Below are 26,840 nucleotides of genomic sequence, written 5' to 3' on the forward strand. Positions count from 1 at the left end.
GGGGTGCTTCAGTATTAGGCAGCCTTCTGCCCTACCATGTTCATCTGAAAATATGTGTTCTCCCTGCAGTTGTTGTCCACAGATGAGAGTTCCCTTGTGCTGCCTCAGTTGAATCTCCTTTACTTGACAGAGATGTGCCTGAGCAGTGGCCCTGCCCAGCCCTATCCCAAATCATACTTATTTTGCATAGGAGATACCATGGTCATGAAGATTGTTCTCCCAGGGTGAGGTTCATTCATTGCATTCTGGGTATGCTGACCCCTATGATTTCCCCAAATGTGGGAAACTCGACTGCATTATTTGTGGTAGTGGGGGACTGTGTTTGTGCTTTCCTCTGGTCAGCTCTGGTAAAAGTCAGATTTATTTGTCTCAGATCTTCCTCTAGCTTTGTTCTTCTTTCGAGAGTTTCCTTGTGCTGCCTCAGTTGGATCTCCTTCACTTGACAGGGGGGTGCCCGAGCAGCGACCCTCCCCAGCTCTGGCCCAACTCCTACTTACCTGCCAGGTGTGATACTATGATCATGAAGGTGCTTCTCCCAGGGCAAGGCTCACCCATTGCACTCTGGGTGTGCTGCTCCTGTGATTTCCCCAAATGTGGGAAACTTGACTGCATAATTTGTGTTTCCCCTGGTCGGCTCTCGTATAATTCAGATCTCTTTGTCTCAGGTCTCTCTCCAGCCTAGTTTGCTGTCTGTTTCCACTTCTCTTTTCTTGAGCCGCTCCCTTCTATGCCCTTGCGCATTATCCTGACTTCTCCTGTCTGCTTAATTTGTGCCTTCCAATGCACAATGCGAACTACAGGTAGTGCTGCAGGGCCCACACCCTTTTACTTGCCTTACAGAGCAGCTCTGGAGCTGTTACAGTGCCCAGCTGCTGCAAGAAATCAGCTTGAATGCTTCAGGGGCTGGGGCATAGCCAACATGAGCCCCACACCGAAGGAGGGTGGAGGTGTTTAATGCAAACTAGGGGTCATCCAAGCGCCGCAAAAGGCCGCCATGCCCTGCACGCCCCTTTTCTCTTTTCATATGCAGACGAGGGTTGAAGCCAACTTTGACTCACTGCTTGGATGACATCACCATATGCAAATCCATCTGCTGCAGGCCTTCCCCCAGGAATGCTTGCACTAGTTGTTGCATTTGGTTTGTTGTTTGGGGGTGCTTCAGTATTAGGCAGCCTTCTGCCCTCCCATGTTCATCTGAAAATATGTGTTCTCCCTGCAGTTGTTGTCCCCAGATGAGAGTTCCCTTGTGCTGCCTCAGTTGAATCTCCTTTACTTGACAGAGATGTGCCTGAGCAGCGGCCCTCCCCAGCCCTATCCCAAATCATACTTATTTTGCATAGGAGATACCATGGTCATGAAGATTGTTCTCCCAGGGTGAGGTTCATTCATTGCATTCTGGGTATGCTGACCCCTATGATTTCCCCAAATGTGGGAAACTCGACTGCATTATTTGTGGTAGTGGGGGACTGTGTTTGTGCTTTCCTCTGGTCAGCTCTGGTAAAAGTCAGATTTATTTGTCTCAGATCTTCCTCTAGCCTTGTTCATCTTTCGAGAGTTTCCTTGTGCTGCCTCAGTTGGATCTCCTTCACTTGACAGGGGGGTGCCCGAGCAGCGACCCTCCCCAGCTCTGGCCCAGCTCCTACTTACCTGCCAGGTGAGATACTATGATCATGAAGGTGCTTCTCCCAGGGCAAGGCTCACCCATTGCACTCTGGGTGTGCTGCTCCTGTGATTTCCCCAAATGTGGGAAACTTGACTGCATAATTTGTGTTTCCCCTGGTCGGCTCTCGTATAATTCAGATCTCTTTGTCTCAGGTCTCTCTCCAGCCTAGTTTGCTGTCTGTTTCCTCTTTTCTTGAGCCGCTCCCTTCTATGCCCTTGCGCATTATCCTGACTTCTCCTGTCTGCTTAATTTGTGCCTTCCAACGCACAATGCGAACTACAGGTAGTGCTGCAGGGCCCACACCCTTTTACTTGCCTTACAGAGCAGCTCTGGAGCTGTTACAGTGCCCAGCTGCTGCAAGAAATCAGCTTGAATGCTTCAGGGGCTGGGGCATAGCCAACATGAGCCCCACACCGAAGGAGGGTGGAGGTGTTTAATGCAAACTAGGGGTCATCCAAGCGCCGCAAAAGGCCGCCATGCCCTGCACGCCCCTTTTCTCTTTTCATATGCAGACGAGGGTTGAAGCCAACTTTGACTCACTGCTTGGATGACATCACCATATACAAATCCATCTGCTGCAGGCCTTCCCCCAGGAATGCTTGCACTAGTTGTTGCATTTGGTTTGTTGTTTGGGGGTGCTTCAGTATTAGGCAGCCTTCTGCCCTCCCATGTTCATCTGAAAATATGTTTTCTCCCTGAAGTTGTTGTCCCCAGATGAGAGTTCCCTTGTGCTGCCTCAGTTGAATCTCCTTTACTTGACAGAGATGTGCCTGAGCAGCGGCCCTCCCCAGCCCTATCCCAAATCATACTTATTTTGCATAGGAGATACCATGGTCATGAAGATTGTTCTCCCAGGGTGAGGTTCATTCATTGCATTCTGGGTATGCTGACCCGTATGATTTCCCCAAATGTGGGAAACTCGACTGCATTATTTGTGCTAGTGGGGACTGTGTTTGTTCTTTCCTCTGGTCAGCTCTGGTAAAAGTCAGATTTCTTTGTCTCAGATCTTCCTCTAGCCTTGTTCTTCTTTCGAGAGTTTCCTTGTGCTGCCTCAGTTGGATCTCCTTCACTTGACAGGGGGGTGCCCGAGCAGCGACCCTCCCCAGCTCTGGCCCAACTCCTACTTACCTGCCAGGTGAGATACTATGATCATGAAGGTGCTTCTCCCAGGGCAAGGCTCACCCATTGCACTCTGGGTGTGCTGCTCCTGTGATTTCCCCAAATGTGGGAAACTTGACTGCATAATTTGTGTTTCCCCTGGTCGGCTCTCGTATAATTCAGATCTCTTTGTCTCAGGTCTCTCTCCAGCCTAGTTTGCTGTCTGTTTCCACTTCTCTTTTCTTGAGCCGCTCCCTTCTATGCCCTTGCGCATTATCCTGACTTCTCCTGTCTGCTTAATTTGTGCCTTCCAACGCACAATGCGAACTACAGGTAGTGCTGCAGGGCCCACACCCTTTTACTTGCCTTACAGAGCAGCTCTGGAGCTGTTACAGTGCCCAGCTGCTGCAAGAAATCAGCTTGAATGCTTCAGGGGCTGGGGCATAGCCAACATGAGCCCCACACCGAAGGAGGGTGGAGGTGTTTAATGCAAACTAGGGGTCATCCAAGCGCCGCAAAAGGCCGCCATGCCCTGCACGCCCCTTTTCTCTTTTCATATGCAGACGAGGGTTGAAGCCAACTTTGACTCACTGCTTGGATGACATCACCATATGCAAATCCATCTGCTGCAGGCCTTCCCCCAGGAATGCTTGCACTAGTTGTTGCATTTGGTTTGTTGTTTGGGGGTGCTTCAGTATTAGGCAGCCTTCTGCCCTCCCATGTTCATCTGAAAATATGTGTTCTCCCTGAAGTTGTTGTCCCCAGATGAAAGTTCCCTTGTGCTGCCTCAGTTGAATCTCCTTTACTTGACAGAGATGTGCCTGAGCAGCGGCCCTCCCCAGCCCTATCCCAAATCATACTTATTTTGCATAGGAGATACCATGGTCATGAAGATTGTTCTCCCAGGGTGAGGTTCATTCATTGCATTCTGGGTATGCTGACCCGTATAATTTCCCCAAATGTGGGAAACTCGACTGCATTATTTGTGGTAGTGGGGACTGTGTTTGTTCTTTCCTCTGGTCAGCTCTGGTAAAAGTCAGATTTCTTTGTCTCAGATTTTCCTCTAGCCTTGTTCTTCTTTCGAGAGTTCCCTTGTGCTGCCTCAGTTGGATCTCCTTCACTTGACAGGGGGGTGCCCGAGCAGCGACCCTCCCCAGCTCTAGCCCAACTCCTACTTACCTGCCAGGTGAGATACTATGATCAGGAAGGTGCTTCTCCCAGGGCAAGGCTCACCCATTGCAGTCTGGGTGTGCTGTTCCTGTGATTTCCCCAAATGTGGGAAACTTGACTGCATAATTTGTGTTTCCCCTGGTCGGCTCTCGTATAATTCAGATCTCTTTGTCTCAGGTCTCTCTCCAGCCTAGTTTGCTGTCTGTTTCCACTTCTCTTTTCTAGAGCCGCTCCCTTCTATGCCCTTGCGCACTATCCTGACTTCTCCCGTCTGCTTACTTTGTGCCTTCCAACGCACAATGCAAACTACAGGTAGTGCTGCAGGGCCCAAGCCCTTTTACTTGCCTTACAGAGCAGCTCTGGAGCTGTTACAGTGCCCAGCTGCTGCAAGAAATCAGCTTGAATGCTTCAGGGGCTGGGGCATAGCCAACATGAGCCCCACACCGAAGGAGGGTGCAGGTGTTTAATGCGAACTAAGGGTCATCCAAGCGCCGCAAAAGGCCGCCATGCCCTGCACGCCCCTTTTCTCTTTTCATATGCAGACGAGGGTTGAAGCCAACTTTGACCCACTGCTTGGATGACATCACCATATGCAAATCCATCTGCTGCAGGCCTTCCCCCAGGAATGCTTGCACTAGTTGTTGCATTTGGTTTGTTGTTTGGGGGTGCTTCAGTATTAGGCAGCCTTCTGCCCTACCATGTTCATCTGAAAATATGTGTTCTCCCTGCAGTTGTTGTCCACAGATGAGAGTTCCCTTGTGCTGCCTCAGTTGAATCTCCTTTACTTGACAGAGATGTGCCTGAGCAGTGGCCCTGCCCAGCCCTATCCCAAATCATACTTATTTTGCATAGGAGATACCATGGTCATGAAGATTGTTCTCCCAGGGTGAGGTTCATTCATTGCATTCTGGGTATGCTGACCCCTATGATTTCCCCAAATGTGGGAAACTCGACTGCATTATTTGTGGTAGTGGGGGACTGTGTTTGTGCTTTCCTCTGGTCAGCTCTGGTAAAAGTCAGATTTATTTGTCTCAGATCTTCCTCTAGCTTTGTTCTTCTTTCGAGAGTTTCCTTGTGCTGCCTCAGTTGGATCTCCTTCACTTGACAGGGGGGTGCCCGAGCAGCGACCCTCCCCAGCTCTGGCCCAACTCCTACTTACCTGCCAGGTGTGATACTATGATCATGAAGGTGCTTCTCCCAGTGCAAGGCTCACCCATTGCACTCTGGGTGTGCTGCTCCTGTGATTTCCCCAAATGTGGGAAACTTGACTGCATAATTTGTGTTTCCCCTGGTCGGCTCTCGTATAATTCAGATCTCTTTGTCTCAGGTCTCTCTCCAGCCTAGTTTGCTGTCTGTTTCCACTTCTCTTTTCTTGAGCCGCTCCCTTCTATGCCCTTGCGCATTATCCTGACTTCTCCTGTCTGCTTAATTTGTGCCTTCCAATGCACAATGCGAACTACAGGTAGTGCTGCAGGGCCCACACCCTTTTACTTGCCTTACAGAGCAGCTCTGGAGCTGTTACAGTGCCCAGCTGCTGCAAGAAATCAGCTTGAATGCTTCAGGGGCTGGGGCATAGCCAACATGAGCCCCACACCGAAGGAGGGTGGAGGTGTTTAATGCAAACTAGGGGTCATCCAAGCGCCGCAAAAGGCCGCCATGCCCTGCACGCCCCTTTTCTCTTTTCATATGCAGACGAGGGTTGAAGCCAACTTTGACTCACTGCTTGGATGACATCACCATATGCAAATCCATCTGCTGCAGGCCTTCCCCCAGGAATGCTTGCACTAGTTGTTGCATTTGGTTTGTTGTTTGGGGGTGCTTCAGTATTAGGCAGCCTTCTGCCCTCCCATGTTCATCTGAAAATATGTGTTCTCCCTGGAGTTGTTGTCCCCAGATGAGAGTTCCCTTGTGCTGCCTCAGTTGAATCTCCTTTACTTGACAGAGATGTGCCTGAGCAGCGGCCCTCCCCAGCCCTATCCCAAATCATACTTATTTTGCATAGGAGATACCATGGTCATGAAGATTGTTCTCCCAGGGTGAGGTTCATTCATTGCATTCTGGGTATGCTGACCCCTATGATTTCCCCAAATGTGGGAAACTCGACTGCATTATTTGTGGTAGTGGGGGACTGTGTTTGTGCTTTCCTCTGGTCAGCTCTGGTAAAAGTCAGATTTATTTGTCTCAGATCTTCCTCTAGCCTTGTTCATCTTTCGAGAGTTTCCTTGTGCTGCCTCAGTTGGATCTCCTTCACTTGACAGGGGGGTGCCCGAGCAGCGACCCTCCCCAGCTCTGGCCCAGCTCCTACTTACCTGCCAGGTGAGATACTATGATCATGAAGGTGCTTCTCCCAGGGCAAGGCTCACCCATTGCACTCTGGGTGTGCTGCTCCTGTGATTTCCCCAAATGTGGGAAACTTGACTGCATAATTTGTGTTTCCCCTGGTCGGCTCTCGTATAATTCAGATCTCTTTGTCTCAGGTCTCTCTCCAGCCTAGTTTGCTGTCTGTTTCCACTTCTCTTTTCTTGAGCCGCTCCCTTCTATGCCCTTGCGCATTATCCTGACTTCTCCTGTCTGCTTAATTTGTGCCTTCCAACGCACAATGCGAACTACAGGTAGTGCTGCAGGGCCCACACCCTTTTACTTGCCTTACAGAGCAGCTCTGGAGCTGTTACAGTGCCCAGCTGCTGAAAGAAATCAGCTTGAATGCTTCAGGGGCTGGGGCATAGCCAACATGAGCCCCACACCGAAGGAGGGTGGAGGTGTTTAATGCAAACTAGGGGTCATCCAAGCGCCGCAAAAGGCCGCCATGCCCTGCATGCCCCTTTTCTCTTTTCATATGCAGACGAGGGTTGAAGCCAACTTTGACTCACTGCTTGGATGACATCACCATATGCAAATCCATCTGCTGCAGGCCTTCCCCCAGGAATGCTTGCACTAGTTGTTGCATTTGGTTTGTTGTTTGGGGGTGCTTCAGTATTAGGCAGCCTTCTGCCCTCCCATGTTCATCTGAAAATATGTGTTCTCCCTGAAGTTGTTGTCCCCAGATGAGAGTTCCCTTGTGCTGCCTCAGTTGAATCTCCTTTACTTGACAGAGATGTGCCTGAGCAGCGGCCCTCCCCAGCCCTATCCCAAATCATACTTATTTTGCATAGGAGATACCATGGTCATGAAGATTGTTCTCCCAGGGTGAGGTTCATTCATTGCATTCTGGGTATGCTGACCCGTATGATTTCCCCAAATGTGGGAAACTCGACTGCATTATTTGTGCTAGTGGGGACTGTGTTTGTTCTTTCCTCTGGTCAGCTCTGGTAAAAGTCAGATTTCTTTGTCTCAGATCTTCCTCTAGCCTTGTTCTTCTTTCGAGAGTTTCCTTGTGCTGCCTCAGTTGGATCTCCTTCACTTGACAGGGGGGTGCCCGAGCAGCGACCCTCCCCAGCTCTGGCCCAACTCCTACTTACCTGCCAGGTGAGATACTATGATCATGAAGGTGCTTCTCCCAGGGCAAGGCTCACCCATTGCACTCTGGGTGTGCTGCTCCTGTGATTTCCCCAAATGTGGGAAACTTGACTGCATAATTTGTGTTTGCCCTGGTCGGCTCTCGTATAATTCAGATCTCTTTGTCTCAGGTCTCTCTCCAGCCTAGTTTGCTGTCTGTTTCCACTTCTCTTTTCTTGAGCCGCTCCCTTCTATGCCCTTGCGCATTATCCTGACTTCTCCTGTCTGCTTAATTTGTGCCTTCCAACGCACAATGCGAACTACAGGTAGTGCTGCAGGGCCCACACCCTTTTACTTGCCTTACAGAGCAGCTCTGGAGCTGTTACAGTGCCCAGCTGCTGCAAGAAATCAGCTTGAATGCTTCAGGGGCTGGGGCATAGCCAACATGAGCCCCACACCGAAGGAGGGTGGAGGTGTTTAATGCAAACTAGGGGTCATCCAAGCGCCGCAAAAGGCCGCCATGCCCTGCACGCCCCTTTTCTCTTTTCATATGCAGACGAGGGTTGAAGCCAACTTTGACTCACTGCTTGGATGACATCACCATATGCAAATCCATCTGCTGCAGGCCTTCCCCCAGGAATGCTTGCACTAGTTGTTGCATTTGGTTTGTTGTTTGGGGGTGCTTCAGTATTAGGCAGCCTTCTGCCCTCCCATGTTCATCTGAAAATATGTGTTCTCCCTGAAGTTGTTGTCCCCAGATGAAAGTTCCCTTGTGCTGCCTCAGTTGAATCTCCTTTACTTGACAGAGATGTGCCTGAGCAGCGGCCCTCCCCAGCCCTATCCCAAATCATACTTATTTTGCATAGGAGATACCATGGTCATGAAGATTGTTCTCCCAGGGTGAGGTTCATTCATTGCATTCTGGGTATGCTGACCCGTATAATTTCCCCAAATGTGGGAAACTCGACTGCATTATTTGTGGTAGTGGGGACTGTGTTTGTTCTTTCCTCTGGTCAGCTCTGGTAAAAGTCAGATTTCTTTGTCTCAGATTTTCCTCTAGCCTTGTTCTTCTTTCGAGAGTTCCCTTGTGCTGCCTCAGTTGGATCTCCTTCACTTGACAGGGGGGTGCCCGAGCAGCGACCCTCCCCAGCTCTAGCCCAACTCCTACTTACCTGCCAGGTGAGATACTATGATCAGGAAGGTGCTTCTCCCAGGGCAAGGCTCACCCATTGCAGTCTGGGTGTGCTGTTCCTGTGATTTCCCCAAATGTGGGAAACTTGACTGCATAATTTGTGTTTCCCCTGGTCGGCTCTCGTATAATTCAGATCTCTTTGTCTCAGGTCTCTCTCCAGCCTAGTTTGCTGTCTGTTTCCACTTCTCTTTTCTAGAGCCGCTCCCTTCTATGCCCTTGCGCACTATCCTGACTTCTCCCGTCTGCTTACTTTGTGCCTTCCAACGCACAATGCAAACTACAGGTAGTGCTGCAGGGCCCAAGCCCTTTTACTTGCCTTACAGAGCAGCTCTGGAGCTGTTACAGTGCCCAGCTGCTGCAAGAAATCAGCTTGAATGCTTCAGGGGCTGGGGCATAGCCAACATGAGCCCCACACCGAAGGAGGGTGCAGGTGTTTAATGCGAACTAAGGGTCATCCAAGCGCCGCAAAAGGCCGCCATGCCCTGCACGCCCCTTTTCTCTTTTCATATGCAGACGAGGGTTGAAGCCAACTTTGACCCACTGCTTGGATGACATCACCATATGCAAATCCATCTGCTGCAGGCCTTCCCCCAGGAATGCTTGCACTAGTTGTTGCATTTGGTTTGTTGTTTGGGGGTGCTTCAGTATTAGGCAGCCTTCTGCCCTACCATGTTCATCTGAAAATATGTGTTCTCCCTGCAGTTGTTGTCCACAGATGAGAGTTCCCTTGTGCTGCCTCAGTTGAATCTCCTTTACTTGACAGAGATGTGCCTGAGCAGTGGCCCTGCCCAGCCCTATCCCAAATCATACTTATTTTGCATAGGAGATACCATGGTCATGAAGATTGTTCTCCCAGGGTGAGGTTCATTCATTGCATTCTGGGTATGCTGACCCCTATGATTTCCCCAAATGTGGGAAACTCGACTGCATTATTTGTGGTAGTGGGGGACTGTGTTTGTGCTTTCCTCTGGTCAGCTCTGGTAAAAGTCAGATTTATTTGTCTCAGATCTTCCTCTAGCTTTGTTCTTCTTTCGAGAGTTTCCTTGTGCTGCCTCAGTTGGATCTCCTTCACTTGACAGGGGGGTGCCCGAGCAGCGACCCTCCCCAGCTCTGGCCCAACTCCTACTTACCTGCCAGGTGTGATACTATGATCATGAAGGTGCTTCTCCCAGTGCAAGGCTCACCCATTGCACTCTGGGTGTGCTGCTCCTGTGATTTCCCCAAATGTGGGAAACTTGACTGCATAATTTGTGTTTCCCCTGGTCGGCTCTCGTATAATTCAGATCTCTTTGTCTCAGGTCTCTCTCCAGCCTAGTTTGCTGTCTGTTTCCACTTCTCTTTTCTTGAGCCGCTCCCTTCTATGCCCTTGCGCATTATCCTGACTTCTCCTGTCTGCTTAATTTGTGCCTTCCAATGCACAATGCGAACTACAGGTAGTGCTGCAGGGCCCACACCCTTTTACTTGCCTTACAGAGCAGCTCTGGAGCTGTTACAGTGCCCAGCTGCTGCAAGAAATCAGCTTGAATGCTTCAGGGGCTGGGGCATAGCCAACATGAGCCCCACACCGAAGGAGGGTGGAGGTGTTTAATGCAAACTAGGGGTCATCCAAGCGCCGCAAAAGGCCGCCATGCCCTGCACGCCCCTTTTCTCTTTTCATATGCAGACGAGGGTTGAAGCCAACTTTGACTCACTGCTTGGATGACATCACCATATGCAAATCCATCTGCTGCAGGCCTTCCCCCAGGAATGCTTGCACTAGTTGTTGCATTTGGTTTGTTGTTTGGGGGTGCTTCAGTATTAGGCAGCCTTCTGCCCTCCCATGTTCATCTGAAAATATGTGTTCTCCCTGGAGTTGTTGTCCCCAGATGAGAGTTCCCTTGTGCTGCCTCAGTTGAATCTCCTTTACTTGACAGAGATGTGCCTGAGCAGCGGCCCTCCCCAGCCCTATCCCAAATCATACTTATTTTGCATAGGAGATACCATGGTCATGAAGATTGTTCTCCCAGGGTGAGGTTCATTCATTGCATTCTGGGTATGCTGACCCCTATGATTTCCCCAAATGTGGGAAACTCGACTGCATTATTTGTGGTAGTGGGGGACTGTGTTTGTGCTTTCCTCTGGTCAGCTCTGGTAAAAGTCAGATTTATTTGTCTCAGATCTTCCTCTAGCCTTGTTCATCTTTCGAGAGTTTCCTTGTGCTGCCTCAGTTGGATCTCCTTCACTTGACAGGGGGGTGCCCGAGCAGCGACCCTCCCCAGCTCTGGCCCAGCTCCTACTTACCTGCCAGGTGAGATACTATGATCATGAAGGTGCTTCTCCCAGGGCAAGGCTCACCCATTGCACTCTGGGTGTGCTGCTCCTGTGATTTCCCCAAATGTGGGAAACTTGACTGCATAATTTGTGTTTCCCCTGGTCGGCTCTCGTATAATTCAGATCTCTTTGTCTCAGGTCTCTCTCCAGCCTAGTTTGCTGTCTGTTTCCACTTCTCTTTTCTTGAGCCGCTCCCTTCTATGCCCTTGCGCATTATCCTGACTTCTCCTGTCTGCTTAATTTGTGCCTTCCAACGCACAATGCGAACTACAGGTAGTGCTGCAGGGCCCACACCCTTTTACTTGCCTTACAGAGCAGCTCTGGAGCTGTTACAGTGCCCAGCTGCTGCAAGAAATCAGCTTGAATGCTTCAGGGGCTGGGGCATAGCCAACATGAGCCCCACACCGAAGGAGGGTGGAGGTGTTTAATGCAAACTAGGGGTCATCCAAGCGCCGCAAAAGGCCGCCATGCCCTGCACGCCCCTTTCTCTTTTCATATGCAGACGAGGGTTGAAGCCAACTTTGACTCACTGCTTGGATGACATCACCATATGCAAATCCATCTGCTGCAGGCCTTCCCCCAGGAATGCTTGCACTAGTTGTTGCATTTGGTTTGTTGTTTGGGGGTGCTTCAGTATTAGGCAGCCTTCTGCCCTCCCATGTTCATCTGAAAATATGTGTTCTCCCTGAAGTTGTTGTCCCCAGATGAGAGTTCCCTTTTGCTGCCTCAGTTGAATCTCCTTTACTTGACAGAGATGTGCCTGAGCAGCGGCCCTCCCCAGCCCTATCCCAAATCATACTTATTTTGCATAGGAGATACCATGGTCATGAAGATTGTTCTCCCAGGGTGAGGTTCATTCATTGCATTCTGGGTATGCTGACCCGTATGATTTCCCCAAATGTGGGAAACTCGACTGCATTATTTGTGCTAGTGGGGACTGTGTTTGTTCTTTCCTCTGGTCAGCTCTGGTAAAAGTCAGATTTATTTGTCTCAGATCTTCCTCTAGCCTTGTTCTTCTTTCGAGAGTTTCCTTGTGCTGCCTCAGTTGGATCTCCTTCACTTGACAGGGGGGTGCCCGAGCAGCGACCCTCCCCAGCTCTGGCCCAACTCCTACTTACCTGCCAGGTGAGATACTATGATCATGAAGGTGCTTCTCCCAGGGCAAGGCTCACCCATTGCACTCTGGGTGTGCTGCTCCTGTGATTTCCCCAAATGTGGGAAACTTGACTGCATAATTTGTGTTTCCCCTGGTCGGCTCTCGTATAATTCAGATCTCTTTGTCTCAGGTCTCTCTCCAGCCTAGTTTGCTGTCTGTTTCCACTTCTCTTTTCTTGAGCCGCTCCCTTCTATGCCCTTGCGCATTATCCTGACTTCTCCTGTCTGCTTAATTTGTGCCTTCCAACGCACAATGCGAACTACAGGTAGTGCTGCAGGGCCCACACCCTTTTACTTGCCTTACAGAGCAGCTCTGGAGCTGTTACAGTGCCCAGCTGCTGCAAGAAATCAGCTTGAATGCTTCAGGGGCTGGGGCATAGCCAACATGAGCCCCACACCGAAGGAGGGTGGAGGTGTTTAATGCAAACTAGGGGTCATCCAAGCGCCGCAAAAGGCCGCCATGCCCTGCACGCCCCCTTTCTCTTTTCATATGCAGACGAGGGTTGAAGCCAACTTTGACTCACTGCTTGGATGACATCACCATATGCAAATCCATCTGCTGCAGGCCTTCCCCCAGGAATGCTTGCACTAGTTGTTGCATTTGGTTTGTTGTTTGGGGGTGCTTCAGTATTAGGCAGCCTTCTGCCCTCCCATGTTCATCTGAAAATATGTGTTCTCCCTGAAGTTGTTGTCCCCAGATGAAAGTTCCCTTGTGCTGCCTCAGTTGAATCTCCTTTACTTGACAGAGATGTGCCTGAGCAGCGGCCCTCCCCAGCCCTATCCCAAATCATACTTATTTTGCATAGGAGATACCATGGTCATGAAGATTGTTCTCCCAGGGTGAGGTTCATTCATTGCATTCTGGGTATGCTGACCCGTATAATTTCCCCAAATGTGGGAAACTCGACTGCATTATTTGTGGTAGTGGGGACTGTGTTTGTTCTTTCCTCTGGTCAGCTCTGGTAAAAGTCAGATTTCTTTGTCTCAGATTTTCCTCTAGCCTTGTTCTTCTTTCGAGAGTTCCCTTGTGCTGCCTCAGTTGGATCTCCTTCACTTGACAGGGGGGTGCCCGAGCAGCGACCCTCCCCAGCTCTAGCCCAACTCCTACTTACCTGCCAGGTGAGATACTATGATCAGGAAGGTGCTTCTCCCAGGGCAAGGCTCACCCATTGCAGTCTGGGTGTGCTGTTCCTGTGATTTCCCCAAATGTGGGAAACTTGACTGCATAATTTGTGTTTCCCCTGGTCGGCTCTCGTATAATTCAGATCTCTTTGTCTCAGGTCTCTCTCCAGCCTAGTTTGCTGTCTGTTTCCACTTCTCTTTTCTTGAGCCGCTCCCTTCTATGCCCTTGCGCACTATCCTGACTTCTCCCGTCTGCTTACTTTGTGCCTTCCAACGCACAATGCAAACTACAGGTAGTGCTGCAGGGCCCAAGCCCTTTTACTTGCCTTACAGAGCAGCTCTGGAGCTGTTACAGTGCCCAGCTGCTGCAAGAAATCAGCTTGAATGCTTCAGGGGCTGGGGCATAGCCAACATGAGCCCCACACCGAAGGAGGGTGCAGGTGTTTAATGCGAACTAAGGGTCATCCAAGCGCCGCAAAAGGCCGCCATGCCCTGCACGCCCCTTTTCTCTTTTCATATGCAGACGAGGGTTGAAGCCAACTTTGACCCACTGCTTGGATGACATCACCATATGCAAATCCATCTGCTGCAGGCCTTCCCCCAGGAATGCTTGCACTAGTTGTTGCATTTGGTTTGTTGTTTGGGGGTGCTTCAGTATTAGGCAGCCTTCTGCCCTACCATGTTCATCTGAAAATATGTGTTCTCCCTGCAGTTGTTGTCCACAGATGAGAGTTCCCTTGTGCTGCCTCAGTTGAATCTCCTTTACTTGACAGAGATGTGCCTGAGCAGTGGCCCTGCCCAGCCCTATCCCAAATCATACTTATTTTGCATAGGAGATACCATGGTCATGAAGATTGTTCTCCCAGGGTGAGGTTCATTCATTGCATTCTGGGTATGCTGACCCCTATGATTTCCCCAAATGTGGGAAACTCGACTGCATTATTTGTGGTAGTGGGGGACTGTGTTTGTGCTTTCCTCTGGTCAGCTCTGGTAAAAGTCAGATTTATTTGTCTCAGATCTTCCTCTAGCTTTGTTCTTCTTTCGAGAGTTTCCTTGTGCTGCCTCAGTTGGATCTCCTTCACTTGACAGGGGGGTGCCCGAGCAGCGACCCTCCCCAGCTCTGGCCCAACTCCTACTTACCTGCCAGGTGAGATACTATGATCATGAAGGTGCTTCTCCCAGGGCAAGGCTCACCCATTGCACTCTGGGTGTGCTGCTCCTGTGATTTCCCCAAATGTGGGAAACTTGACTGCATAATTTGTGTTTCCCCTGGTCGGCTCTCGTATAATTCAGATCTCTTTGTCTCAGGTCTCTCTCCAGCCTAGTTTGCTGTCTGTTTCCACTTCTCTTTTCTTGAGCCGCTCCCTTCTATGCCCTTGCGCATTATCCTGACTTCTCCTGTCTGCTTAATTTGTGCCTTCCAATGCACAATGCGAACTACAGGTAGTGCTGCAGGGCCCACACCCTTTTACTTGCCTTACAGAGCAGCTCTGGAGCTGTTACAGTGCCCAGCTGCTGCAAGAAATCAGCTTGAATGCTTCAGGGGCTGGGGCATAGCCAACATGAGCCCCACACCGAAGGAGGGTGGAGGTGTTTAATGCAAACTAGGGGTCATCCAAGCGCCGCAAAAGGCCGCCATGCCCTGCACGCCCCTTTTCTCTTTTCATATGCAGACGAGGGTTGAAGCCAACTTTGACTCACTGCTTGGATGACATCACCATATGCAAATCCATCTGCTGCAGGCCTTCCCCCAGGAATGCTTACACTAGTTGTTGCATTTGGTTTGTTGTTTGGGGGTGCTTCAGTATTAGGCAGCCTTCTGCCCTCCCATGTTCATCTGAAAATATGTGTTCTCCCTGGAGTTGTTGTCCCCAGATGAGAGTTCCCTTGTGCTGCCTCAGTTGAATCTCCTTTACTTGACAGAGATGTGCCTGAGCAGCGGCCCTCCCCAGCCCTATCCCAAATCATACTTATTTTGCATAGGAGATACCATGGTCATGAAGATTGTTCTCCCAGGGTGAGGTTCATTCATTGCATTCTGGGTATGCTGACCCCTATGATTTCCCCAAATGTGGGAAACTCGACTGCATTATTTGTGGTAGTGGGGGACTGTGTTTGTGCTTTCCTCTGGTCAGCTCTGGTAAAAGTCAGATTTATTTGTCTCAGATCTTCCTCTAGCCTTGTTCTTCTTTCGATAGTTTCCTTGTGCTGCCTCAGTTGGATCTCCTTCACTTGACAGGGGGGTGCCCGAGCAGCGACCCTCCCCAGCTCTGGCCCAGCTCCTACTTACCTGCCAGGTGAGATACTATGATCATGAAGGTGCTTCTCCCAGGGCAAGGCTCACCCATTGCACTCTGGGTGTGCTGCTCCTGTGATTTCCCCAAATGTGGGAAACTTGACTGCATAATTTGTGTTTCCCCTGGTCGGCTCTCGTATAATTCAGATCTCTTTGTCTCAGGTCTCTCTCCAGCCTAGTTTGCTGTCTGTTTCCACTTCTCTTTTCTTGAGCCGCTCCCTTCTATGCCCTTGCGCATTATCCTGACTTCTCCTGTCTGCTTAATTTGTGCCTTCCAACGCACAATGCGAACTACAGGTAGTGCTGCAGGGCCCACACCCTTTTACTTGCCTTACAGAGCAGCTCTGGAGCTGTTACAGTGCCCAGCTGCTGCAAGAAATCAGCTTGAATGCTTCAGGGGCTGGGGCATAGCCAACATGAGCCCCACACCGAAGGAGGGTGGAGGTGTTTAATGCAAACTAGGGGTCATCCAAGCGCCGCAAAAGGCCGCCATGCCCTGCACGCCCCTTTTCTCTTTTCATATGCAGACGAGGGTTGAAGCCAACTTTGACTCACTGCTTGGATGACATCACCATATGCAAATCCATCTGCTGCAGGCCTTCCCCCAGGAATGCTTGCACTAGTTGTTGCATTTGGTTTGTTGTTTGGGGGTGCTTCAGTATTAGGCAGCCTTCTGCCCTCCCATGTTCATCTGAAAATATGTGTTCTCCCTGAAGTTGTTGTCCCCAGATGAGAGTTCCCTTTTGCTGCCTCAGTTGAATCTCCTTTACTTGACAGAGATGTGCCTGAGCAGCGGCCCTCCCCAGCCCTATCCCAAATCATACTTATTTTGCATAGGAGATACCATGGTCATGAAGATTGTTCTCCCAGGGTGAGGTTCATTCATTGCATTCTGGGTATGCTGACCCGTATGATTTCCCCAAATGTGGGAAACTCGACTGCATTATTTGTGCTAGTGGGGACTGTGTTTGTTCTTTCCTCTGGTCAGCTCTGGTAAAAGTCAGATTTCTTTGTCTCAGATCTTCCTCTAGCCTTGTTCTTCTTTCGAGAGTTTCCTTGTGCTGCCTCAGTTGGATCTCCTTCACTTGACAGGGGGGTGCCCGAGCAGCGACCCTCCCCAGCTCTGGCCCAACTCCTACTTACCTGCCAGGTGAGATACTATGATCATGAAGGTGCTTCTCCCAGGGCAAGGCTCACCCATTGCACTCTGGGTGTGCTGCTCCTGTGATTTCCCCAAATGTGGGAAACTTGACTGCATAATTTGTGTTTCCCCTGGTCGGCTCTCGTATAATTCAGATCTCTTTGTCTCAGGTCTCTCTCCAGCCTAGTTTGCTGTCTGTTTCCACTTCTCTTTTCTTGAGCCGCTCCCTTCTATGCCCTTGCGCATTATCCTGACTTCTCCTGTCTGCTTAATTTGTGCCTTCCAACGCACAATGCGAACTACAGGTAGTGCTGCAGGGCCCACACCCTTTTACTTGCCTTACAGAGCAGCTCTGGAGCTGTTACAGTGCCCAGCTGCTGCAAGAAATCAGCTTGAATGCTTCAGGGGCTGGGGCATAGCCAACATGAGCCCCACACCGAAGGAGGGTGGAGGTGTTTAATGCAAACTAGGGGTCATCCAAGCGCCGCAAAAGGCCGCCATGCCCTGCACGCCCCCTTTCTCTTTTCATATGCAGACGAGGGTTGAAGCCAACTTTGACTCACTGCTTGGATGACATCACCATATGCAAATCCATCTGCTGCAGGCCTTCCCCCAGGAATGCTTGCACTAGTTGTTGCATTTGGTTTGTTGTTTGGGGGTGCTTCAGTATTAGGCAGCCTTCTGCCCTCCCATGTTCATCTGAAAATATGTGTTCTCCCTGAAGTTGTTGTCCCCAGATGAAAGTTCCCTTGTGCTGCCTCAGTTGAATCTCCTTTACTTGACAGAGATGTGCCTGAGCAGCGGCCCTCCCCAGCCCTATCCCAAATCATACTTATTTTGCATAGGAGATACCATGGTCATGAAGATTGTTCTCCCAGGGTGAGGTTCATTCATTGCATTCTGGGTATGCTGACCCGTATAATTTCCCCAAATGTGGGAAACTCGACTGCATTATTTGTGGTAGTGGGGATTGTGTTTGTTCTTTCCTCTGGTCAGCTCTGGTAAAAGTCAGATTTCTTTGTCTCAGATTTTCCTCTAGCCTTGTTCTTCTTTCGAGAGTTCCCTTGTGCTGCCTCAGTTGGATCTCCTTCACTTGACAGGGGGGTGCCCGAGCAGCGACCCTCCCCAGCTCTAGCCCAACTCCTACTTACCTGCCAGGTGAGATACTATGATCAGGAAGGTGCTTCTCCCAGGGCAAGGCTCACCCATTGCAGTCTGGGTGTGCTGTTCCTGTGATTTCCCCAAATGTGGGAAACTTGACTGCATAATTTGTGTTTCCCCTGGTCGGCTCTCGTATAATTCAGATCTCTTTGTCTCAGGTCTCTCTCCAGCCTAGTTTGCTGTCTGTTTCCACTTCTCTTTTCTAGAGCCGCTCCCTTCTATGCCCTTGCGCACTATCCTGACTTCTCCCGTCTGCTTACTTTGTGCCTTCCAACGCACAATGCAAACTACAGGTAGTGCTGCAGGGCCCAAGCCCTTTTACTTGCCTTACAGAGCAGCTCTGGAGCTGTTACAGTGCCCAGCTGCTGCAAGAAATCAGCTTGAATGCTTCAGGGGCTGGGGCATAGCCAACATGAGCCCCACACCGAAGGAGGGTGCAGGTGTTTAATGCGAACTAAGGGTCATCCAAGCGCCGCAAAAGGCCGCCATGCCCTGCACGCCCCTTTTCTCTTTTCATATGCAGACGAGGGTTGAAGCCAACTTTGACCCACTGCTTGGATGACATCACCATATGCAAATCCATCTGCTGCAGGCCTTCCCCCAGGAATGCTTGCACTAGTTGTTGCATTTGGTTTGTTGTTTGGGGGTGCTTCAGTATTAGGCAGCCTTCTGCCCTACCATGTTCATCTGAAAATATGTGTTCTCCCTGCAGTTGTTGTCCACAGATGAGAGTTCCCTTGTGCTGCCTCAGTTGAATCTCCTTTACTTGACAGAGATGTGCCTGAGCAGTGGCCCTGCCCAGCCCTATCCCAAATCATACTTATTTTGCATAGGAGATACCATGGTCATGAAGATTGTTCTCCCAGGGTGAGGTTCATTCATTGCATTCTGGGTATGCTGACCCCTATGATTTCCCCAAATGTGGGAAACTCGACTGCATTATTTGTGGTAGTGGGGGACTGTGTTTGTGCTTTCCTCTGGTCAGCTCTGGTAAAAGTCAGATTTATTTGTCTCAGATCTTCCTCTAGCTTTGTTCTTCTTTCGAGAGTTTCCTTGTGCTGCCTCAGTTGGATCTCCTTCACTTGACAGGGGGGTGCCCGAGCAGCGACCCTCCCCAGCTCTGGCCCAACTCCTACTTACCTGCCAGGTGAGATACTATGATCATGAAGGTGCTTCTCCCAGGGCAAGGCTCACCCATTGCACTCTGGGTGTGCTGCTCCTGTGATTTCCCCAAATGTGGGAAACTTGACTGCATAATTTGTGTTTCCCCTGGTCGGCTCTCGTATAATTCAGATCTCTTTGTCTCAGGTCTCTCTCCAGCCTAGTTTGCTGTCTGTTTCCACTTCTCTTTTCTTGAGCCGCTCCCTTCTATGCCCTTGCGCATTATCCTGACTTCTCCTGTCTGCTTAATTTGTGCCTTCCAATGCACAATGCGAACTACAGGTAGTGCTGCAGGGCCCACACCCTTTTACTTGCCTTACAGAGCAGCTCTGGAGCTGTTACAGTGCCCAGCTGCTGCAAGAAATCAGCTTGAATGCTTCAGGGGCTGGGGCATAGCCAACATGAGCCCCACACCGAAGGAGGGTGGAGGTGTTTAATGCAAACTAGGGGTCATCCAAGCGCCGCAAAAGGCCGCCATGCCCTGCACGCCCCTTTTCTCTTTTCATATGCAGACGAGGGTTGAAGCCAACTTTGACTCACTGCTTGGATGACATCACCATATGCAAATCCATCTGCTGCAGGCCTTCCCCCAGGAATGCTTACACTAGTTGTTGCATTTGGTTTGTTGTTTGGGGGTGCTTCAGTATTAGGCAGCCTTCTGCCCTCCCATGTTCATCTGAAAATATGTGTTCTCCCTGGAGTTGTTGTCCCCAGATGAGAGTTCCCTTGTGCTGCCTCAGTTGAATCTCCTTTACTTGACAGAGATGTGCCTGAGCAGCGGCCCTCCCCAGCCCTATCCCAAATCATACTTATTTTGCATAGGAGATACCATGGTCATGAAGATTGTTCTCCCAGGGTGAGGTTCATTCATTGCATTCTGGGTATGCTGACCCCTATGATTTCCCCAAATGTGGGAAACTCGACTGCATTATTTGTGGTAGTGGGGGACTGTGTTTGTGCTTTCCTCTGGTCAGCTCTGGTAAAAGTCAGATTTATTTGTCTCAGATCTTCCTCTAGCCTTGTTCTTCTTTCGATAGTTTCCTTGTGCTGCCTCAGTTGGATCTCCTTCACTTGACAGGGGGGTGCCCGAGCAGCGACCCTCCCCAGCTCTGGCCCAGCTCCTACTTACCTGCCAGGTGAGATACTATGATCATGAAGGTGCTTCTCCCAGGGCAAGGCTCACCCATTGCACTCTGGGTGTGCTGCTCCTGTGATTTCCCCAAATGTGGGAAACTTGACTGCATAATTTGTGTTTCCCCTGGTCGGCTCTCGTATAATTCAGATCTCTTTGTCTCAGGTCTCTCTCCAGCCTAGTTTGCTGTCTGTTTCCACTTCTCTTTTCTTGAGCCGCTCCCTTCTATGCCCTTGCGCATTATCCTGACTTCTCCTGTCTGCTTAATTTGTGCCTTCCAACGCACAATGCGAACTACAGGTAGTGCTGCAGGGCCCACACCCTTTTACTTGCCTTACAGAGCAGCTCTGGAGCTGTTACAGTGCCCAGCTGCTGCAAGAAATCAGCTTGAATGCTTCAGGGGCTGGGGCATAGCCAACATGAGCCCCACACCGAAGGAGGGTGGAGGTGTTTAATGCAAACTAGGGGTCATCCAAGCGCCGCAAAAGGCCGCCATGCCCTGCACGCCCCTTTTCTCTTTTCATATGCAGACGAGGGTTGAAGCCAACTTTGACTCACTGCTTGGATGACATCACCATATGCAAATCCATCTGCTGCAGGCCTTCCCCCAGGAATGCTTGCACTAGTTGTTGCATTTGGTTTGTTGTTTGGGGGTGCTTCAGTATTAGGCAGCCTTCTGCCCTCCCATGTTCATCTGAAAATATGTGTTCTCCCTGAAGTTGTTGTCCCCAGATGAGAGTTCCCTTGTGCTGCCTCAGTTGAATCTCCTTTACTTGACAGAGATGTGCCTGAGCAGCGGCCCTCCCCAGCCCTATCCCAAATCATACTTATTTTGCATAGGAGATACCATGGTCATAAAGATTGTTCTCCCAGGGTGAGGTTCATTCATTGCATTCTGGGTATGCTGACCCGTATAATTTCCCCAAATGTGGGAAACTCGACTGCATTATTTGTGGTAGTGGGGACTGTGTTTGTTCTTTCCTCTGGTCAGCTCTGGTAAAAGTCAGATTTCTTTGTCTCAGATCTTCCTCTAGCCTTGTTCTTCTTTCGAGAGTTTCCTTGTGCTGCCTCAGTTGGATCTCCTTCACTTGACAGGGGGGTGCCCGAGCAGCGACCCTCCCCAGCTCTAGCCCAACTCCTACTTACCTGCCAGGTGAGATACTATGATCATGAAGGTGCTTCTCCCAGGGCAAGGCTCACCCATTGCACTCTGGGTGTGCTGCTCCTGTGATTTCCCCAAATGTGGGAAACTTGACTGCATATTTTGTGTTTCCCCTGGTCGGCTCTCGTATAATTCAGATCTCTTTGTCTCAGGTCTCTCTCCAGTCTAGTTTGCTGTCTGTTTCCACTTCTCTTTTCTTGAGCCGCTCCCTTCTATGCCCTTGCGCACTATCCTGACTTCTCCCGTCTGCTTAATTTGTGCCTTCCAACGCACAATGCGAACTACAGGTAGTGCTGCAGGGCCCACACCCTTTTACTTGCCTTACAGAGCAGCTCTGGAGCTGTTACAGTGCCCAGCTGCTGCAAGAAATCAGCTTCAATGCTTCAGGGGCTGGGGTATAGCCAACATGAGCCCCACACCGAAGGAGGGTGGAGGTGTTTAATGCGAACTAGGGGTCATCCAAGTGCCGCAAAAGGCCGCCATGCCCTGCATACCCCTTTTCTCTTTTCATATGCAGATGAGGGTTCCAGCCAACTTTGGCCCACTGCTTGGATGACATCACCGTATGCAAATCCGTCTTCTGCAGACCTTCCCCCAGGAATGCTTGTACTAGTTGTTTCATTTGGTTTGTTGTTTGGGGGTGCTTCAGTATTAGGCAGCCTTCTGCCCTCCCATGTTCATCTGAAAATATGTGTTCTCCCTGCAGTTGTTGTCCCCAGATGAGAGTTCCCTTGTGCTGCCTCAGTTGAATCTCCTTTACTTGACAGAGATGTGCCTGAGCAGCGGCCCTCCCCAGCCCTATCCCAAATCATACTTATTTTGCATAGGAGATACCATGGTCATGAAGATTGATCTCCCAGGGTGACGTTCATTCATTGCATTCTGGGTATGCTGACCCCTATGATTTCCCCAAATGTGGGAAACTCGACTGCATTATTTGTGGTAGTGGAGGACTGTGTTTGTGCTTTCCTCTGGTCAGCTCTGGTAAAAGTCAGATTTCTTTGTCTCAGATCTTCCTCTAGCCTTGTTCTTCTTTCGAGAGTTCCCTTGTGCTGCCTCAGTTGGATCTCCTTCACTTGACAGGGGGGTGCCCGAGCAGCGACCCTCCCCAGCTCTAGCCCAACTCCTACTTACCTGCCAGGTGAGATACTATGATCATGAAGGTGCTTCTCCCAGGGCAAGGCTCACCCATTGCACTCTGGGTGTGCTGCTCCTGCGGTTTTTCCAAATGTTGGACACTTGACTGCATAATTTGTGTTTCCCCTGGTCGGCTCTCGTATAATTCAGATCTCTTTGTCTCAGGTCTCTCTCCAGCCTAGTTTGCTGTCTGTTTCCACTTCTCTTTTCTTGAGCCGCTCCCTTCTATGCCCTTGCGCACTATCCTGACTTCTCCCGTCTGTTTAATTTGTGCATTCCAACGCACAATGCGAACTACAGGTAGTGCTGCAGGGCCCACACCCTTTTACTTGCCTTACAGAGCAGCTCTGGAGCTGTTACAGTGCCCAGCTGCTGCAAGAAATCAGCTTGAATGCTTCAGGGGCTGGGGCATAGCCAACATGAGCCCCACACCGAAGGAGGGTGGAGGTGTTTAATGCGAACTAGGGGTCATCCAAGCGCCGCAAAAGGCCGCCATGCCCTGCACGCCCCTTTTCTCTTTTCATATGCAGACGAGGGTTGAAGCCAACTTTGACTCACTGCTTGGATGACATCACCATATGCAAATCCATCTGCTGCAGGGCTTTCCCCAGGAATGCTTGCACTAGTTGTTGCATTTGGTTTGTTGTTTGGGGGTGCTTCAGTATTAGGCAGCCTTCTGCCCTCCCATGTTCATCTGAAAATATGTGTTCTCCCTGCAGTTGTTGTCCCCAGATGAGAGTTCCCTTGTGCTGCCTCAGTTGAATCTCCTTTACTTGACAGAGATGTGCCTGAGCAGTGGCCCTCCCCAGCCCTATCCCAAATCATACTTATTTTGCATAGGAGATACCATGGTCATGAAGATTGTTCTCCCAGGGTGAGGTTCATTCATTGCATTCTGGGTATGCTGATCCCTGTGATTTCCCCAAATGTGGGAAACTCGACTGCATTATTTGTGGTAGTGGGGGACTGTGTTTGTGCTTTCCTCTGGTCAGCTCTGGTAAAAGTCAGATTTCTTTATCTCAGATCTTCCTCTAGCCTTGTTCTTCTTTCGAGAGTTCCCTTGTGCTGCCTCAGTTGGATCTCCTTCACTTGACAGGCGGGTGCCCGAGCAGCGACCCTCCCCAGCTCTAGCCCCACTCCTACTTACCTGCCAGGTGAGATACTATGATCAGGAAGGTGCTTCTCCCAGGGCAAGGCTCACCCATTGCACTCTGGGTGTGCTGCTCCTGTGATTTCCCCAAATGTGGGACACTTGACTGCATAATTTGTGTTTCCTCTGGTCGGCTCTCGTATAATTCAGATCTCTTTGTCTCAGGTCTCTCTCCAGCCTAGTTTGCTGTCTGTTTCCACTTCTCTTTTTTGAGCCGTTCCCTTCTATGCCCTTGCGCACTATCCTGACTTCTCCCGTCTGCTTACTTTGTGTCTTCCAACGCACAATGCGAACTACAGGTAGTGCTGCAGGTCCCACACCCTTTAATTTGCCTTACAGAGCAGCTCTGGAACTGTTACAGTGCCCAGCTGCTGCAAGAAATCAGCTTGAATGCTTCAGGGGCTGGGGCATAGCCAACATGAGCCCCACACCGAAGGAGGGTGGAGGTGTTTAATGCGAACTAGGGGTCATCCAAGCGCTGCAAAAGGCTGCCATGCCCTGTACGCCCCTTTTCTCTTTTCATATGCAGACGAGGGTTGAAGCCAACTTTGACCCACTGCTTGGATGACATCACCATATGCAAATCCATCTGCTGCAGGCCTTCCCCCAGGAATGCTTGCACTAGTTGTTGCATTTGGTTTGTTGTTTGGGGGTGCTTCAGTATTAGGCAGCCTTCTGCCCTCCCATGTTCATCTGAAAATATGTGTTCTCCCTGGAGTTGTTGTCCCCAGATGAGAGTTCCCTTGTGCTGCCTCAGTTGAATCTCCTTTACTTGACAGAGATGTGCCTGAGCAGCGGCCCTCCCCAGCCCTATCCCAAATCATACTTATTTTGCATAGGAGATACCATGGTCATGAAGATTGTTCTCCCAGGGTGAGGTTCATTCATTGCATTCTGGGTATGCTGACCCCTATGATTTCCCCAAATGTGGGAAACTCGACTGCATTATTTGTGGTAGTGGGGGACTGTGTTTGTGCTTTCCTCTGGTCAGCTCTGGTAAAAGTCAGATTTATTTGTCTCAGATCTTCCTCTAGCTTTGTTCTTCTTTCGATAGTTTCCTTGTGCTGCCTCAGTTGGATCTCCTTCACTTGACAGGGGGGTGCCCGAGCAGCGACCCTCCCCAGCTCTGGCCCAGCTCCTACTTACCTGCCAGGTGAGATACTATGATCATGAAGGTGCTTCTCCCAGGGCAAGGCTCACCCATTGCACTCTGGGTGTGCTGCTCCTGTGATTTCCCCAAATGTGGGAAACTTGACTGCATAATTTGTGTTTCCCCTGGTCGGCTCTCGTATAATTCAGATCTCTTTGTCTCAGGTCTCTCTCCAGCCTAGTTTGCTGTCTGTTTCCACTTCTCTTTTCTTGAGCCGCTCCCTTCTATGCCCTTGCGCATTATCCTGACTTCTCCTGTCTGCTTAATTTGTGCCTTCCAACGCACAATGCGAACTACAGGTAGTGCTGCAGGGCCCACACCCTTTTACTTGCCTTACAGAGCAGCTCTGGAGCTGTTACAGTGCCCAGCTGCTGCAAGAAATCAGCTTGAATGCTTCAGGGGCTGGGGCATAGCCAACATGAGCCCCACACCGAAGGAGGGTGGAGGTGTTTAATGCAAACTAGGGGTCATCCAAGCGCCGCAAAAGGCCGCCATGCCCTGCACGCCCCTTTTCTCTTTTCATATGCAGACGAGGGTTGAAGCCAACTTTGACTCACTGCTTGGATGACATCACCATATGCAAATCCATCTGCTGCAGGCCTTCCCCCAGGAATGCTTGCACTAGTTGTTGCATTTGGTTTGTTGTTTGGGGGTGCTTCAGTATTAGGCAGCCTTCTGCCCTCCCATGTTCATCTGAAAATATGTGTTCTCCCTGAAGTTGTTGTCCCCAGATGAGAGTTCCCTTGTGCTGCCTCAGTTGAATCTCCTTTACTTGACAGAGATGTGCCTGAGCAGCGGCCCTCCCCAGCCCTATCCCAAATCATACTTATTTTGCATAGGAGATACCATGGTCATAAAGATTGTTCTCCCAGGGTGAGGTTCATTCATTGCATTCTGGGTATGCTGACCCGTATAATTTCCCCAAATGTGGGAAACTCGACTGCATTATTTGTGGTAGTGGGGACTGTGTTTGTTCTTTCCTCTGGTCAGCTCTGGTAAAAGTCAGATTTCTTTGTCTCAGATCTTCCTCTAGCCTTGTTCTTCTTTCGAGAGTTTCCTTGTGCTGCCTCAGTTGGATCTCCTTCACTTGACAGGGGGGTGCCCGAGCAGCGACCCTCCCCAGCTCTAGCCCAACTCCTACTTACCTGCCAGGTGAGATACTATGATCATGAAGGTGCTTCTCCCAGGGCAAGGCTCACCCATTGCACTCTGGGTGTGCTGCTCCTGTGATTTCCCCAAATGTGGGAAACTTGACTGCATATTTTGTGTTTCCCCTGGTCGGCTCTCGTATAATTCAGATCTCTTTGTCTCAGGTCTCTCTCCAGTCTAGTTTGCTGTCTGTTTCCACTTCTCTTTTCTTGAGCCGCTCCCTTCTATGCCCTTGCGCACTATCCTGACTTCTCCCGTCTGCTTAATTTGTGCCTTCCAACGCACAATGCGAACTACAGGTAGTGCTGCAGGGCCCACACCCTTTTACTTGCCTTACAGAGCAGCTCTGGAGCTGTTACAGTGCCCAGCTGCTGCAAGAAATCAGCTTCAATGCTTCAGGGGCTGGGGTATAGCCAACATGAGCCCCACACCGAAGGAGGGTGGAGGTGTTTAATGCGAACTAGGGGTCATCCAAGTGCCGCAAAAGGCCGCCATGCCCTGCATACCCCTTTTCTCTTTTCATATGCAGATGAGGGTTCCAGCCAACTTTGGCCCACTGCTTGGATGACATCACCGTATGCAAATCCGTCTTCTGCAGACCTTCCCCCAGGAATGCTTGTACTAGTTGTTTCATTTGGTTTGTTGTTTGGGGGTGCTTCAGTATTAGGCAGCCTTCTGCCCTCCCATGTTCATCTGAAAATATGTGTTCTCCCTGCAGTTGTTGTCCCCAGATGAGAGTTCCCTTGTGCTGCCTCAGTTGAATCTCCTTTACTTGACAGAGATGTGCCTGAGCAGCGGCCCTCCCCAGCCCTATCCCAAATCATACTTATTTTGCATAGGAGATACCATGGTCATGAAGATTGATCTCCCAGGGTGACGTTCATTCATTGCATTCTGGGTATGCTGACCCCTATGATTTCCCCAAATGTGGGAAACTCGACTGCATTATTTGTGGTAGTGGAGGACTGTGTTTGTGCTTTCCTCTGGTCAGCTCTGCTAAAAGTCAGATTTCTTTGTCTCAGATCTTCCTCTAGCCTTGTTCTTCTTTCGAGAGTT

The 26,840-nt window shown here is 50.2% G+C and overlaps 47 non-coding genes across 47 annotated transcripts; all 47 read left to right on the plus strand.

Annotated features, from left to right (window-relative positions):
- The first annotated feature begins 173 nt into the window (after nt 1-173).
- On the plus strand, nt 174-337 carry LOC134930829 (U1 spliceosomal RNA). The gene has a single exon (XR_010178740.1). It is a non-coding gene; the product is annotated as a U1 spliceosomal RNA (small nuclear RNA).
- Nucleotides 338-489: 152 nt separating this feature from the next.
- Nucleotides 490-652, plus strand: LOC134931059 (U1 spliceosomal RNA). The gene has a single exon (XR_010178932.1). It is a non-coding gene; the product is annotated as a U1 spliceosomal RNA (small nuclear RNA).
- Nucleotides 653-1,323: 671 nt separating this feature from the next.
- On the plus strand, nt 1,324-1,487 carry LOC134930830 (U1 spliceosomal RNA). Its single transcript, XR_010178741.1, has one exon. It is a non-coding gene; the product is annotated as a U1 spliceosomal RNA (small nuclear RNA).
- Nucleotides 1,488-1,639: 152 nt separating this feature from the next.
- On the plus strand, nt 1,640-1,802 carry LOC134931029 (U1 spliceosomal RNA). The gene has a single exon (XR_010178907.1). It is a non-coding gene; the product is annotated as a U1 spliceosomal RNA (small nuclear RNA).
- Nucleotides 1,803-2,468: 666 nt separating this feature from the next.
- LOC134930974 (U1 spliceosomal RNA) lies at nt 2,469-2,630 on the plus strand. The gene has a single exon (XR_010178867.1). It is a non-coding gene; the product is annotated as a U1 spliceosomal RNA (small nuclear RNA).
- A 153-nt stretch (nt 2,631-2,783) lies between these two features.
- On the plus strand, nt 2,784-2,946 carry LOC134931030 (U1 spliceosomal RNA). The gene has a single exon (XR_010178908.1). It is a non-coding gene; the product is annotated as a U1 spliceosomal RNA (small nuclear RNA).
- Nucleotides 2,947-3,617: 671 nt separating this feature from the next.
- On the plus strand, nt 3,618-3,779 carry LOC134930982 (U1 spliceosomal RNA). The gene has a single exon (XR_010178874.1). It is a non-coding gene; the product is annotated as a U1 spliceosomal RNA (small nuclear RNA).
- A 153-nt stretch (nt 3,780-3,932) lies between these two features.
- LOC134931137 (U1 spliceosomal RNA) lies at nt 3,933-4,095 on the plus strand. Its single transcript, XR_010178990.1, has one exon. It is a non-coding gene; the product is annotated as a U1 spliceosomal RNA (small nuclear RNA).
- Nucleotides 4,096-4,766: 671 nt separating this feature from the next.
- Nucleotides 4,767-4,930, plus strand: LOC134930831 (U1 spliceosomal RNA). The gene has a single exon (XR_010178742.1). It is a non-coding gene; the product is annotated as a U1 spliceosomal RNA (small nuclear RNA).
- Nucleotides 4,931-5,082: 152 nt separating this feature from the next.
- LOC134931162 (U1 spliceosomal RNA) lies at nt 5,083-5,245 on the plus strand. The gene has a single exon (XR_010179011.1). It is a non-coding gene; the product is annotated as a U1 spliceosomal RNA (small nuclear RNA).
- Nucleotides 5,246-5,916: 671 nt separating this feature from the next.
- Nucleotides 5,917-6,080, plus strand: LOC134930834 (U1 spliceosomal RNA). The gene has a single exon (XR_010178743.1). It is a non-coding gene; the product is annotated as a U1 spliceosomal RNA (small nuclear RNA).
- Nucleotides 6,081-6,232: 152 nt separating this feature from the next.
- On the plus strand, nt 6,233-6,395 carry LOC134931031 (U1 spliceosomal RNA). The gene has a single exon (XR_010178909.1). It is a non-coding gene; the product is annotated as a U1 spliceosomal RNA (small nuclear RNA).
- Nucleotides 6,396-7,066: 671 nt separating this feature from the next.
- LOC134930975 (U1 spliceosomal RNA) lies at nt 7,067-7,228 on the plus strand. Its single transcript, XR_010178868.1, has one exon. It is a non-coding gene; the product is annotated as a U1 spliceosomal RNA (small nuclear RNA).
- Nucleotides 7,229-7,381: 153 nt separating this feature from the next.
- On the plus strand, nt 7,382-7,544 carry LOC134930996 (U1 spliceosomal RNA). The gene has a single exon (XR_010178886.1). It is a non-coding gene; the product is annotated as a U1 spliceosomal RNA (small nuclear RNA).
- Nucleotides 7,545-8,215: 671 nt separating this feature from the next.
- Nucleotides 8,216-8,377, plus strand: LOC134930984 (U1 spliceosomal RNA). The gene has a single exon (XR_010178875.1). It is a non-coding gene; the product is annotated as a U1 spliceosomal RNA (small nuclear RNA).
- A 153-nt stretch (nt 8,378-8,530) lies between these two features.
- On the plus strand, nt 8,531-8,693 carry LOC134931138 (U1 spliceosomal RNA). The gene has a single exon (XR_010178991.1). It is a non-coding gene; the product is annotated as a U1 spliceosomal RNA (small nuclear RNA).
- Nucleotides 8,694-9,364: 671 nt separating this feature from the next.
- LOC134930835 (U1 spliceosomal RNA) lies at nt 9,365-9,528 on the plus strand. The gene has a single exon (XR_010178744.1). It is a non-coding gene; the product is annotated as a U1 spliceosomal RNA (small nuclear RNA).
- A 152-nt stretch (nt 9,529-9,680) lies between these two features.
- Nucleotides 9,681-9,843, plus strand: LOC134931163 (U1 spliceosomal RNA). Its single transcript, XR_010179012.1, has one exon. It is a non-coding gene; the product is annotated as a U1 spliceosomal RNA (small nuclear RNA).
- A 671-nt stretch (nt 9,844-10,514) lies between these two features.
- On the plus strand, nt 10,515-10,678 carry LOC134930836 (U1 spliceosomal RNA). The gene has a single exon (XR_010178745.1). It is a non-coding gene; the product is annotated as a U1 spliceosomal RNA (small nuclear RNA).
- Nucleotides 10,679-10,830: 152 nt separating this feature from the next.
- LOC134931032 (U1 spliceosomal RNA) lies at nt 10,831-10,993 on the plus strand. The gene has a single exon (XR_010178910.1). It is a non-coding gene; the product is annotated as a U1 spliceosomal RNA (small nuclear RNA).
- Nucleotides 10,994-11,663: 670 nt separating this feature from the next.
- Nucleotides 11,664-11,825, plus strand: LOC134930976 (U1 spliceosomal RNA). Its single transcript, XR_010178869.1, has one exon. It is a non-coding gene; the product is annotated as a U1 spliceosomal RNA (small nuclear RNA).
- Nucleotides 11,826-11,978: 153 nt separating this feature from the next.
- On the plus strand, nt 11,979-12,141 carry LOC134931034 (U1 spliceosomal RNA). The gene has a single exon (XR_010178912.1). It is a non-coding gene; the product is annotated as a U1 spliceosomal RNA (small nuclear RNA).
- A 671-nt stretch (nt 12,142-12,812) lies between these two features.
- Nucleotides 12,813-12,974, plus strand: LOC134930985 (U1 spliceosomal RNA). Its single transcript, XR_010178876.1, has one exon. It is a non-coding gene; the product is annotated as a U1 spliceosomal RNA (small nuclear RNA).
- Nucleotides 12,975-13,127: 153 nt separating this feature from the next.
- Nucleotides 13,128-13,290, plus strand: LOC134931139 (U1 spliceosomal RNA). Its single transcript, XR_010178992.1, has one exon. It is a non-coding gene; the product is annotated as a U1 spliceosomal RNA (small nuclear RNA).
- A 671-nt stretch (nt 13,291-13,961) lies between these two features.
- On the plus strand, nt 13,962-14,125 carry LOC134930837 (U1 spliceosomal RNA). The gene has a single exon (XR_010178746.1). It is a non-coding gene; the product is annotated as a U1 spliceosomal RNA (small nuclear RNA).
- A 152-nt stretch (nt 14,126-14,277) lies between these two features.
- LOC134931036 (U1 spliceosomal RNA) lies at nt 14,278-14,440 on the plus strand. The gene has a single exon (XR_010178913.1). It is a non-coding gene; the product is annotated as a U1 spliceosomal RNA (small nuclear RNA).
- A 671-nt stretch (nt 14,441-15,111) lies between these two features.
- Nucleotides 15,112-15,275, plus strand: LOC134930838 (U1 spliceosomal RNA). Its single transcript, XR_010178747.1, has one exon. It is a non-coding gene; the product is annotated as a U1 spliceosomal RNA (small nuclear RNA).
- A 152-nt stretch (nt 15,276-15,427) lies between these two features.
- LOC134931037 (U1 spliceosomal RNA) lies at nt 15,428-15,590 on the plus strand. The gene has a single exon (XR_010178914.1). It is a non-coding gene; the product is annotated as a U1 spliceosomal RNA (small nuclear RNA).
- Nucleotides 15,591-16,261: 671 nt separating this feature from the next.
- Nucleotides 16,262-16,423, plus strand: LOC134930977 (U1 spliceosomal RNA). Its single transcript, XR_010178870.1, has one exon. It is a non-coding gene; the product is annotated as a U1 spliceosomal RNA (small nuclear RNA).
- Nucleotides 16,424-16,576: 153 nt separating this feature from the next.
- Nucleotides 16,577-16,739, plus strand: LOC134931038 (U1 spliceosomal RNA). Its single transcript, XR_010178915.1, has one exon. It is a non-coding gene; the product is annotated as a U1 spliceosomal RNA (small nuclear RNA).
- Nucleotides 16,740-17,410: 671 nt separating this feature from the next.
- Nucleotides 17,411-17,572, plus strand: LOC134930987 (U1 spliceosomal RNA). The gene has a single exon (XR_010178878.1). It is a non-coding gene; the product is annotated as a U1 spliceosomal RNA (small nuclear RNA).
- A 153-nt stretch (nt 17,573-17,725) lies between these two features.
- LOC134931140 (U1 spliceosomal RNA) lies at nt 17,726-17,888 on the plus strand. The gene has a single exon (XR_010178993.1). It is a non-coding gene; the product is annotated as a U1 spliceosomal RNA (small nuclear RNA).
- A 671-nt stretch (nt 17,889-18,559) lies between these two features.
- On the plus strand, nt 18,560-18,723 carry LOC134930840 (U1 spliceosomal RNA). The gene has a single exon (XR_010178748.1). It is a non-coding gene; the product is annotated as a U1 spliceosomal RNA (small nuclear RNA).
- Nucleotides 18,724-18,875: 152 nt separating this feature from the next.
- LOC134931039 (U1 spliceosomal RNA) lies at nt 18,876-19,038 on the plus strand. The gene has a single exon (XR_010178916.1). It is a non-coding gene; the product is annotated as a U1 spliceosomal RNA (small nuclear RNA).
- Nucleotides 19,039-19,709: 671 nt separating this feature from the next.
- On the plus strand, nt 19,710-19,873 carry LOC134930841 (U1 spliceosomal RNA). The gene has a single exon (XR_010178749.1). It is a non-coding gene; the product is annotated as a U1 spliceosomal RNA (small nuclear RNA).
- Nucleotides 19,874-20,025: 152 nt separating this feature from the next.
- LOC134931041 (U1 spliceosomal RNA) lies at nt 20,026-20,188 on the plus strand. Its single transcript, XR_010178917.1, has one exon. It is a non-coding gene; the product is annotated as a U1 spliceosomal RNA (small nuclear RNA).
- A 671-nt stretch (nt 20,189-20,859) lies between these two features.
- Nucleotides 20,860-21,021, plus strand: LOC134930989 (U1 spliceosomal RNA). The gene has a single exon (XR_010178880.1). It is a non-coding gene; the product is annotated as a U1 spliceosomal RNA (small nuclear RNA).
- Nucleotides 21,022-21,174: 153 nt separating this feature from the next.
- LOC134931108 (U1 spliceosomal RNA) lies at nt 21,175-21,337 on the plus strand. The gene has a single exon (XR_010178975.1). It is a non-coding gene; the product is annotated as a U1 spliceosomal RNA (small nuclear RNA).
- A 671-nt stretch (nt 21,338-22,008) lies between these two features.
- LOC134930955 (U1 spliceosomal RNA) lies at nt 22,009-22,172 on the plus strand. Its single transcript, XR_010178851.1, has one exon. It is a non-coding gene; the product is annotated as a U1 spliceosomal RNA (small nuclear RNA).
- Nucleotides 22,173-22,324: 152 nt separating this feature from the next.
- Nucleotides 22,325-22,487, plus strand: LOC134931175 (U1 spliceosomal RNA). The gene has a single exon (XR_010179019.1). It is a non-coding gene; the product is annotated as a U1 spliceosomal RNA (small nuclear RNA).
- Nucleotides 22,488-23,158: 671 nt separating this feature from the next.
- Nucleotides 23,159-23,322, plus strand: LOC134930843 (U1 spliceosomal RNA). Its single transcript, XR_010178751.1, has one exon. It is a non-coding gene; the product is annotated as a U1 spliceosomal RNA (small nuclear RNA).
- Nucleotides 23,323-23,474: 152 nt separating this feature from the next.
- On the plus strand, nt 23,475-23,637 carry LOC134931046 (U1 spliceosomal RNA). The gene has a single exon (XR_010178922.1). It is a non-coding gene; the product is annotated as a U1 spliceosomal RNA (small nuclear RNA).
- A 670-nt stretch (nt 23,638-24,307) lies between these two features.
- LOC134930842 (U1 spliceosomal RNA) lies at nt 24,308-24,471 on the plus strand. Its single transcript, XR_010178750.1, has one exon. It is a non-coding gene; the product is annotated as a U1 spliceosomal RNA (small nuclear RNA).
- Nucleotides 24,472-24,623: 152 nt separating this feature from the next.
- LOC134931042 (U1 spliceosomal RNA) lies at nt 24,624-24,786 on the plus strand. Its single transcript, XR_010178918.1, has one exon. It is a non-coding gene; the product is annotated as a U1 spliceosomal RNA (small nuclear RNA).
- A 671-nt stretch (nt 24,787-25,457) lies between these two features.
- LOC134930990 (U1 spliceosomal RNA) lies at nt 25,458-25,619 on the plus strand. Its single transcript, XR_010178881.1, has one exon. It is a non-coding gene; the product is annotated as a U1 spliceosomal RNA (small nuclear RNA).
- Nucleotides 25,620-25,772: 153 nt separating this feature from the next.
- On the plus strand, nt 25,773-25,935 carry LOC134931109 (U1 spliceosomal RNA). Its single transcript, XR_010178976.1, has one exon. It is a non-coding gene; the product is annotated as a U1 spliceosomal RNA (small nuclear RNA).
- Nucleotides 25,936-26,606: 671 nt separating this feature from the next.
- LOC134930956 (U1 spliceosomal RNA) lies at nt 26,607-26,770 on the plus strand. Its single transcript, XR_010178852.1, has one exon. It is a non-coding gene; the product is annotated as a U1 spliceosomal RNA (small nuclear RNA).
- Nucleotides 26,771-26,840: the final 70 nt, after the last annotated feature.

This window comes from Pseudophryne corroboree, chromosome 5 (assembly GCF_028390025.1).
Source record: "Pseudophryne corroboree isolate aPseCor3 chromosome 5, aPseCor3.hap2, whole genome shotgun sequence".
Classification (NCBI taxonomy): domain Eukaryota; kingdom Metazoa; phylum Chordata; class Amphibia; order Anura; family Myobatrachidae; genus Pseudophryne; species Pseudophryne corroboree.